Below are 10,430 nucleotides of genomic sequence, written 5' to 3'. Positions count from 1 at the left end.
AATCTCACAATTTTGAAGAGAAATCAGCATGCTGCTCTCCACAAAATCTGCTCCTCAAGGTCACGGCAACAGCCACTTGGGAAAATAGCAAAGTAGTAAAAAGTTCTTAGCAAAATATAGCTGGTGACTTTCAGGTGACTTTTGGGCGCAGTCACCCTTCTTCAGGCATAGGGAGTCTGAACAGCAGAGATTCCCTATACCTGAAGATGGGTGACTGCGCCCAAAAGCTGCCAAGAACTTTTTTCCAACTACTCAGGTGGTCTCATAAAAGATATCACATCTACTCACAGAACTGTGCCAGCACAGGAGTTGTGCACTCTGGAAAATCTGACCTCAGTAGTGGGTGCTAAACGGCTGAAAAACTGCACCATCCTCTACCGAACCCAGAGTCTAATCCTGCTGCCTGGAACGCAGGCACGTTTCCAACTAGGTCAGGCCCTAAAGAGCAATGGATAACTCAATGACTGCATCTGCCCAGCAGTCCAAATGTGAGCCTGCAGCTTCAGCAGATACACCCAGGCTAGCTTGGATGCTGCTAACAGTGCATTAGGCAGGCTGCAAAAATCCTCGCTGGGACCTGGGTTCCAGATGAAGAGTCCATGCTGAGCTCTGTGCTGCCACGGCCTGGATACTGCTACTGATGCCCTAGCTCAGCACTGTATTATGTCTCCACGCCTTTAAATCACAGCATTTATCTGCCCTAGGTAGCCACCCCAGAACAACCGCACAGATGCAAATCAGCCTGTTGAGATGTGAACCTGCACTACTGAGCTCAACAGGACTTCAGTAGACGCAGGCTTCAGGATCTGACCAGAGAAAGACTCCAGTATATGGGCAGATCATTAGAGAGGAGGAGTGCACATACTGCAGAGATTTATTTAAAGCCAAGCAAAACCCTCCACACCATATCCAATGTGGTTTAGGGAAGGGAAAAACCAAGCCATTAAAATACTACTATTGCCACCAATCAGTTAACCTAGAGTCAAACAATAAAACATTGCTTTTAGTGACCACTGAGTGCCCAAGGACTAAACCGTATTTCTTAAGCATTTCCAGATAAATACACACAACTTTGTATTCTCCAATTAAGCTGTGATCACAAGCAGTAATGTATCACAGGTAGTAACAGAAATGTTTTTATTTTTAAGGCGGGCTGAGCACGCAACAGAACAATGAATAATGGCAAAGGGGGAAAAAAAAGGGGGGGTGCTTAAAACTGAGGGCAAGAAAAAAAATTTAAATTTCATTCTGCTCTCAGGAGACATGATGCCAACAGAAGTAAACAGGTTGAGCCTGAAACAAAATGATCAGTGCTATTTTCCTCCTGACTCCTCTCCCTTCCCTGCAGACTATTCCCCACCCAGTCGTTTCTTGCAGGAAATCAGAATCCATGCTGCATATTTTCAAAAATCACCTGGATTTCTGCAAACACGACAAATATATATATATTATTTCAAGGGGCATAACAAATTGCTGTAATTACGATTACTGTTCTACCTCTTCAGGCCAGCTAAATAATGCTATTATACCTAACAGGGCCTCAACATTTTCTATGGCATGAACTACAAGAGAAAAGAAACAGCAATTTATGTGTTTATATTCACTCCTGTTGGATTTGGCACTGAAAAATCTGCACCCAGGTGCCCTTTTTTTCTCCCTCTAAACTAAACAGATTAAGTGGAGTGAAGAATCGGGGTTGGGAAAGTGCGCTGATCCAAGTTGCATGTTCTACTGAAGGAAAAGCAGTTTGAAATTTGGGGTGTTAATCTCCAATCCTGGACATTGTCCCTTTCTGTCCTTTACTCTTCATTCGGCTTCATCACATGGAGTTGGCATGGTTATACTCCCTTTCCCAACACCGGACACCCTTGTTGGCCCTGCTTCTCTCTGCAAAGCACAGCAGTCTTAGATCGCATTCTCCGTGTGTGCATTTATTTTGCCTCTTTGGGAACATCATTGCTGCAAAGCAGGCACTGCTTGGGGATGCAGGGAGGTCTTCTGGTCAATGTTTTAGCATAGACCAGTATGAGCATGTCCAGCTTCTGCACTGCAGTGAAGCACAGAAATGCTCAATCCAGCTTTAAATGAGCTGGCTTGGCTACCGGAAGCAATCTAGCAGCAGCAGCAGCACAGAGCTCAATGCAGACTAATTTACCCTGCTGAGAAGAATGGATGACCTCACAGGCCTTTTTCCGTCTCTAATTTGTATGATAATAGCATAAAATTATATAGCTTCTGCACACCCCCAGGCTCTCTCTTCATTATCCTAAAGCACTGCAGATTATCTGTGTTGTGTGGGCAACACATCCATTGCTAAACATTGGGCAAAACTATGAGTACTGGATCCAGACCTCAACTTCCTCAGATCTACTCAGACTGGACTACTCCAAGCAAGACAGCTCAATAAACTGCCCTTCATTCTTCTTCAATAGATATGCCCCTACTATCAGGCCCTGCCCCTTCCTTTTTCAGACCAGATAAGTGTGGCAGCCAGAAATGCCCTACTAGTAGCCTCTAAGTCCTTCATTCATCAATCTGTCCACGCTGAGACATGGGTAGCTAAATTCAGCCTTAAATTACAAGCTCCCATTAGCCATACCCAAGTGTCTAAGTCCACACAAGTGTCCCGATGTGCATGTACCTGGCACAAATGTCAAGTGAAACGTGACATTGTCTACAAGAAAATTCAACCCCAGCTGGGCCCCAAAAACACACAACAGCCTGCACATCCCTCTGTTCTACAACTGATGCACAAAATCCAATAGTGCTCGTCATGCATTGCCTGATATAGGGAATGCTTTTTATTCTTCTCGTTGCCTTCACAAGTACCATTGCAAACAGAAATAAAAGGCATCCAACACACCACTTCCACTTCGCCATGAAGGAGATCGATAGATAAGAAATTCTGCTCCTTTGAGCAAAATTATGACGGGACAAAGAGAATATAGGCTCCTTCTAGTTCCCAGAAGTTTTAGGCCTTTTAGTGGATAAGAGAAGTGCTCTGCACATTATATAAAACAGAATCAGATTTAGCCCACAGTCACCAGAGTGCAGCTTTTCCCACGGTGTTAATGACCTCAGCTCCACCAACTTCCAGAGAGGTTGCAAATCTGACCCATACGAACTTCTAAGGCAACAAAGAGACTGGAAGGGGTCAACACAGGCTCGGTGTCAACTGCTACTAGCAAAACAGAAGACGTTGGAGGTAGAAAATCAGCCGGAGGTGAAATTCGTCCTATGGATTTCACTGCTACCCCCCCTCAGAGTACTAGCGATACCAAAGTAAAAGGAAATAGCCAGTTGGATGGGAGTCACTAGAGATGACTGGGATTTTATTTTATTTTTTTGAAGAAAGAGTTATATGTTGCAAATGCCAATATAGCAAAACTGCTTTTTTGGAGGAAACATATTACTTTCTATTAAATACAGTCAGGAAGGTCTATCAGGTCCAAACTGATATTGCTGGTCAAAGTGAGAGAAAGAAACCAGCTTGGTCAATTCATACGGAAGATCCGGTTTCAGATCCTTTTCCTGTCTGAAAGTGGACCCTTCCCTGCTTCACCAATAAAGCTATTCCAGGAAGGGTCCCCTCTCAGTCTCTCCTGTTGAAGCCACTCTGCTTTGCAAAAGGAGATGGACACAATAGTTGGGTAGTTAATGTACTCCCCTGAAAGTTTAGAGATGCATGCACTTGGTCATGAATGCTGTGCTACAGTCAGTCACTGTCTCAACCAGTAAATATTTTTTTGAAACCTCAAATATTTTTGTAGGCCAAAAAAAGCCCATTCTCTACCCAGTTCTACTTGGGAAATTATCTGACTGGGCTTAGAGTACCCACAACTCCCATTAACCTCAATAGGAGCTATGTAGGTCCACCATCCCTGAGGATCAGACTGTCCATAACAAATTAATGAGAGAACAAGCAAAGGCTTTTCATTGACTTGACTGCTTGGTCTTGGTACAGGATGTTTCTCAGTTTAGCCCAAGACTGTCTCTCTCATCATAATGAGAAGAGGGGATGGTGGTTGCTGCTCACGGAGAAATGAACCAATCTGAACGGTCACTGAGAAGTGACGTTATTAAAGTGAGGATTTAAAAGCAACTAAAACTTTACTCATGTCATTTATTCCTCTGTTAGGGGGAGCAATCTGCATGGGAAAAGAAGTCAATGTTGCACTCGCATTAGATCCTGCGTAAATGTGAGGTCAGTTCAATGAGTTCCCCAGGCCAGATCCTCAGATGCAGTGAACTCGCAAAGCTCCATGATCGAGTACAATCGATTCACCACTGTGAGAAACCAGCCTGAAAGCAGGATCAGCATCTCAAGTCTCCTGAGTTGGGTCACCAACCACTTAACATGCACAAACTCCACTCCATCCAGATTTGGCCTGGGATAGCCTCTCTCAAAAATAGGGATCTGGTCTCCGTGTGTCCCATTCTTGCTGCACCCGGGTCTGCCATGGTTACACTTTTTAGTCCAAGGGCCTCGTGCAGAACCGGGGGGTCCTTCATGCAAGTGCTGCACGAACACACGTAAAGAATCAGCCCCTGCCACTTCCGATGGCTCAGTCAGGTGCCGACGTGACTCAATGGTTTCTGGTTTCTCCCAGGCACTTCACTTTGCATCCCTCTTCCTGCGGGATGCTTAGCCCTTAGCCCACTCCCATCATCCTTCCACTCTCTAATCCCACTAAAGTGCCCTCTCAGCCTTTGCCCCCATTGCCTGCGACCGTTTTGCCTGCCTGGCCGTAACCTTCGCACTCCCACCTTCCTCCTGGAGCCAGCATGCTCTTCCATGAACCAAGACTATTCTGTATTACAGACCATCATCCTCTACTAGGGCCTTATGGTAGTAAAAAACACAACCGTGCGTGGAAGTTAACTTTCCTTCTAGTTAACATTACTAGGTTTCTTTCTCTTCTAGCATATTGGGTTGTATTCAGGACCACTGCATTTTTGAACCTGGGTGATATGTGCGCGCTCAGGTGGGCTTTTTTCTCCCTACATCTTGGCAGTCTGTTCTTTAAAAGTCCTTCAGCTCAAGCAAGGACCAGAGACGGGAATTTTGCTCACCTGCCAGAGGACCCAAGGTGGGTGTGGATGCATGCTTGTATCCTGGTCTCATGCGAATATTTCCCTTCTGTACCCACTCCACGGAGCTGCACTGTTTCTCTTGCCCGTGTAAGCTGCAAAAAAATATATTGACTAATATCACAGCTCCACCTAGTGCTTTGTGTTAACCATTTCCTCGGAGCCAAGCCACGGACACGGAAGCCTACGCTGCAGTCCATAAGCTTGGCCTGCTAATTTGACAGAGAAGGAAAAAAAATTAAAACATATTAAAGGTGTTAATAAGTGACTTATTTAAACGGAGTATCACATATTGAACATTAATCACCTTGCAGTAAAAGTGTAATTAAGGAGTCACTCTGCCTTCTGGGGAAGGCTCGCTTGGAAGCCGAGAGAAAATGGTCTCTTTATTAACACAAATTATTTTATTTGGCTAAAGGTAATAATTCTAAGTGAGGTCAACGGGACTTCTGCACACGAGAATGGCACTATTGCCCGGCCAGTGTTTCCATGGTGACTGAGCTAAGTTCATCCTCCACACGGTAATGGGTTTGCTCTCTTACCACCGGTTTGAATTGTTTCTGAGAAAAACAGCATTAGATCTGTCAGACGCATCTTCTCCTTGCCAGCAAAGGAAAGAGGAAAGGACTGGAGCGAGGGGGATGAGGAGAAACAAGAGACATTTGAGAAACATGTTTAAATAAGAAAGAGGATTTAATTTAAAGGGGGGGGGGACCAGGAAGCATTATACTCCCCTTCCCTCTCTAGATCCTCTTTTCCAGCGGCGCAGCAAGTTCCTGAGGCACACACAGCGAGGATGAGGATGGACGGCAGTGACCCGATTGTGGTGGTGGACCTGGGAGGTCAAGGGGGGACTGGGACCAGCCTCTATTAACTAACCCTCAAATAAATAAATAAAACCCTGCCATAAAACCAACCGCTGGGTTTCTCTGTTGAATGGCACCTGCTACCAAAGTGGAAGGTCTCATAAAACGTAAAGGCACCAGGGTTTTTTCTTTCAAAGAGCTATCCCAGAACTTAACTGAAACAAAGCAACCTTTACTAGCGAGCCAGGAGAGAGAAACGGGAACCTGTTTCATTTACTTTAATTTACTATTACCCCATGAGTAGATGCAGTTATTTGGTCCCAAAGGACATAAACCACACTCAGGGCTGGTACATATAGACCTAACTATAGTCACCTGTAGTACAATGTTCATGCATAGACAAGACTTACTTTATGGTTAGGCCTGCCAGGCTCTGGAACGGGCTCCCAAGGGGGCCGGTGCTCTCCCCTACCTTGGGGGTCTTCAAGAGGAGGTTGGATAGGTATCTGGCTGGGGTATTATGATCCCAGCACTCGTTCCTGCCCAGAGCGGGGGGTCGGACTTGATGATCTGTTCAAGTCCCTTCCGACCCTTGAAACTACAAAACTATAAAGCCTGAGACATCACAGCTTACTAGCGCTGGTAAAATTGTGGCATCCTCATGCTTGTTTCCTTACTCGTACGCACTGGGCCATCTCCTTGTCCAGTATAAACCAATATAGCCCCATTGGCTGCACAGAGGTGCTGTGGTATCCATCAGCTGGCCCAATACAGGAACAGCATTTGTTCAACAAGGCTGGGAAAGGGGCGACTGCTTTCTATGCAAGCAAGTTCTTATTTTTAAATGCTGCTATACAAAAAGTGATGGAGGTGCCCAATCATATCCTTAGGTGCAGTCAAAGATGCTTTAAAATACAAACCATTGCTTCCCGGTAATAATGCCATACTCTATAATGCAATGACTACTAGGTCCATGACTATCGGGAATCAGGATAGTTTGGCTGTGTGTCTCAGCCCCCATATTGCTAACAGCGGTTCTCCATGAGCTCACCTGGTAGAGGCTTGTATTTTAGATAGGGGCAGGAGGGGGGTGGTCATGCTGTGCAGCCCACTGACAACTCTGAAGGTCCTCAGAGGCCGTGGCTTTGATGCAACACTTGGCATTTCTGTAACACCTTCTGCCCGAGAAGCTCAAAGCACTTTACACCTTCAGGCTGCTGAATGAAGCCCCTCAAAAACACACAGAGGAGCCTGGCAACTCGTCGGGCATCAATCTATCCTGTCACCAGGAAGAAGATTTGTGCATGCTGGATTCGGAGAGTCCCGGCCGATGGAAATGACACCAGGCAACACAGGTGATTCACGCACAAGGAGGGTGGTCCTTTGTCTATACTCCAGAGACCCTGCTGGCAGACAAGCGATTCGAGACCCCGGGTGTTGGTATGAAGCCACATTAATGTCAACTCCAAAAGGAGCAATTAAAGGGTGAGTTTCTTGGGCAGAATAACACAGCAGAGAAACCGAGCCAAAGGAGTAGACTAGGAGGGCAATGTCTCCTTTAGGAGAGGTAAAAGAAATGCCTTCCCTTTAGCAAACACGTGAACCGACACGTCCGCAGCAAGAGGAGCGGGGTGGCTCTTTCCAGATGGATGTATTTATCCCCTGTTGCTTTCCATTTATGAATCATATCACGACTGACTCCTTTGGAAGGAAAGTGCTCCGGTGATCTTCACGCCGGCAAACTCTGATCCGAGTGGAAATTTTGCACCCCTCTGGAGTCATGCCCTGTAGCACGGCCAACCAGAAAGCACTATCGAATGGACAAGAGTCCTCCTCCGCACGCCACTGAAAAACTTGGTCCAAGAGTAGTCCCTATTTCTTTTTATCTTCTCTACACAGATCAATCGCTGTTTCATAGAGGATATTGGGGAAGGCCCCTCAGCTAAGAGAAATCAGACTGCCTTTGGCACCAGCTCTTCGCAAAGCAGAAAGCAGCATCATATTTAGGAAGGGTGACATTTAAAGAGAGACATCACTGCTTCCTTTCCAGATACCGCTTCTTCACCCGAGTCTGCCATCTCATCATGCACCTTAGCCAGCAGATTGCCCTTTTCACCAGTGCCAAGAAGGGGTTTAATGAAGTGCAGATTTTACTCGTGTTCCTCACTCAAGATTTGTCAAGAGTAGAAATGGTGGGAATGATGAAGAGCTTAACCTGCAGACACTCATGCTTTTGTGGTCCAGCCTAACAGAGCTGAGGGCACAGTTTTCCCCCTTAACTAGCCTGGTTACAAACCCTGTTACAAGTCCAGTAAAAGTTTCTGCTATCGACTTTCTGGGTGGAAAGTCTCATAGTCTCTATAGAGGTGCAGGTTGTAGCCGTGTTGGTCTAAGGACACGGGCAGACAAGGTTCTTTGGGTAAATCGCATATCTTTTCTTAGACCAACTCAAATAGTCTATAGCAGGGGGGGGTAAATATTTTGGGCGGAGGGCCACTTACTGAGTTTTGGCAAGCCATCGAGGGCCACATGACAGGCAGCCAGGGGCAGATAAATATAAATTTAATAAATTCTTTAGGGGCCTGGCAGGCCGCGTTTTGCCCACCCCTGGTCTATAGCCTTCTTGCAGCTTGCACAGCTGTGGTAGGGGAAACACTTTCTCATCACGCTGGACACTAAAGCTGTACTACAAGCCAGGTAGCAACAACCAGGCTGGAAAAGTACCACCAAACATCATTGCCACAGGGCCACGTTTCACAGCCATTTTTAACATTGCTGAAGCATAAGTGGATTGAGTCTTGCCAGGCCTAAGTTGCAATGAGCCATTTATCTATAAATACCTCCAGCTCTGTATCATGCAGTGTCCTTTTATGAACAGGGATTAGCATGTGTAACATTTTCTATACATGTGTGTGCACGCGCACGCACGCACGTATGTGTGTGTGTACGTATTTAAATCAAAGCCTCATAAGTATACTAGTAAAAAATAAAAGACAGCTTGGACTGTAAAACCAGTCTTCCCCAAGCACCTTTTCCTGCTTGCAGAACTCATGTGTTATTCTGTCTCCAGCAGATTATTGTCTGAATACAATGGTGATTTATCTGTCTCCCATGTCATGTCATTCGTTTATGTACAGTATTATACATAGAGTACAGCATTAACATTTTACTATTATTCTTACCTTTCAATGCAAAAGATAAGAGTGTAAATCTCAGAGACAATGGATGTGTCAACAGAGTTGATCTAGTGTTACAAGTTGTGTAGTTCTTGGTATGTTCCCTCACCTTGAACGAAGGAAAAGCTAATATAATTTTTCTCCCACCACGCACCGAGAATTGGCTTATCATGGGATCAAACCTAATTTAATTGTTCAATGGCTTAACAAAGTTGACACAAGTAGCGTGTCCGATGTGGGGACATTTCCATCCTGTGTGTGGCTGAAACATTCTTCTTGAAATGAGGAAAAACCACGTGAACAAAAACACTCCATTCAATTTCTCAGGCACTGCAGGGATTTCCCCCACCATAAACGCGTCTGCAAAATTTCTACAGAAGAGAGACTGTCAAACGGGCTTTCAACGTGAAGCCACGGATGCTCGGCTTAGTTACAACCATGTGGATGGGACATGTAAAACTGCTGGGGGAATAGACAATTTCAAGGCAATTCATGAGAAATGGGATCTCTAGGGGTTTGGTTCAAATCCCTTCCAGGCTGGTAGCAGAGAACTTCTGCTTTCACGCTGATGGTCTTTGTGAAAGAAGGTAGTGGTCTCAGCCCACTTCTTAATGGATGCCCTCCCATTAGGTCCAGGTTGAAAGCCCGCTGCAATCAACCCATAAAACCACAACCACAACAGACAAGTTTCTGCAGAGGCGATGAACAGCCTCCATGGAAGCTGAACTATCGGTCTGCTAACTAGACCTGCAACTCTTGGCAGCAATAAACATTCATGTAGAAGTCAAATGGGCAGGCTTGCTCTTGGGCGTCCAAGCTGCAGCTGCTAATTTCTCTGTATTGTACAGTGCCCAGAGGTCTCGGTTAGCAATCAGTCCCCCATTGTACTAGACAGCGTACAAAGTCTACAGCAAGAACACATCTAATCTAGGTACCGATGTGGCTGTCATCATCACAGGATGCTTATCTTCGTCAGATAGGACTGTAGCATCCTCACTTTGTATACGAGGAAACCTTCAACCCTGGGACTGATTTCAAGTCTCTCAAGGCCCAGCCCAAAAGTCTACTCGCTAAATGGCCCTTCCTCTCTCCATCCCTACCTGCAAGGAGCTGACAGTCCCTGTATGAGTAACATCAAAAGGCTATCACTGAAAGACCGAGAACCTGGAAGGTAATGGGGATAATTATAAAAGGCATAACGAGCAGTGGTCACAGCACACTGACTGCCTGACCACGGTTGTCTTGACCAGCGTTTTCATAAATCCTCAGGGTAGCAGATTCCCAGGGAAGCAGCTGCCTTTCTATGTTAAACAGCCACCTGTCCCATTGTCATCTTTAGCCTTTTGACATTTTTGTG

Source organism: Alligator sinensis, unplaced genomic scaffold (genome assembly GCF_000455745.1).
Source record: "Alligator sinensis unplaced genomic scaffold, ASM45574v1 scaffold118_1, whole genome shotgun sequence".
NCBI lineage: Eukaryota > Metazoa > Chordata > Crocodylia > Alligatoridae > Alligator > Alligator sinensis.
Note: the sequence above shows the minus strand (reverse complement) of the source record.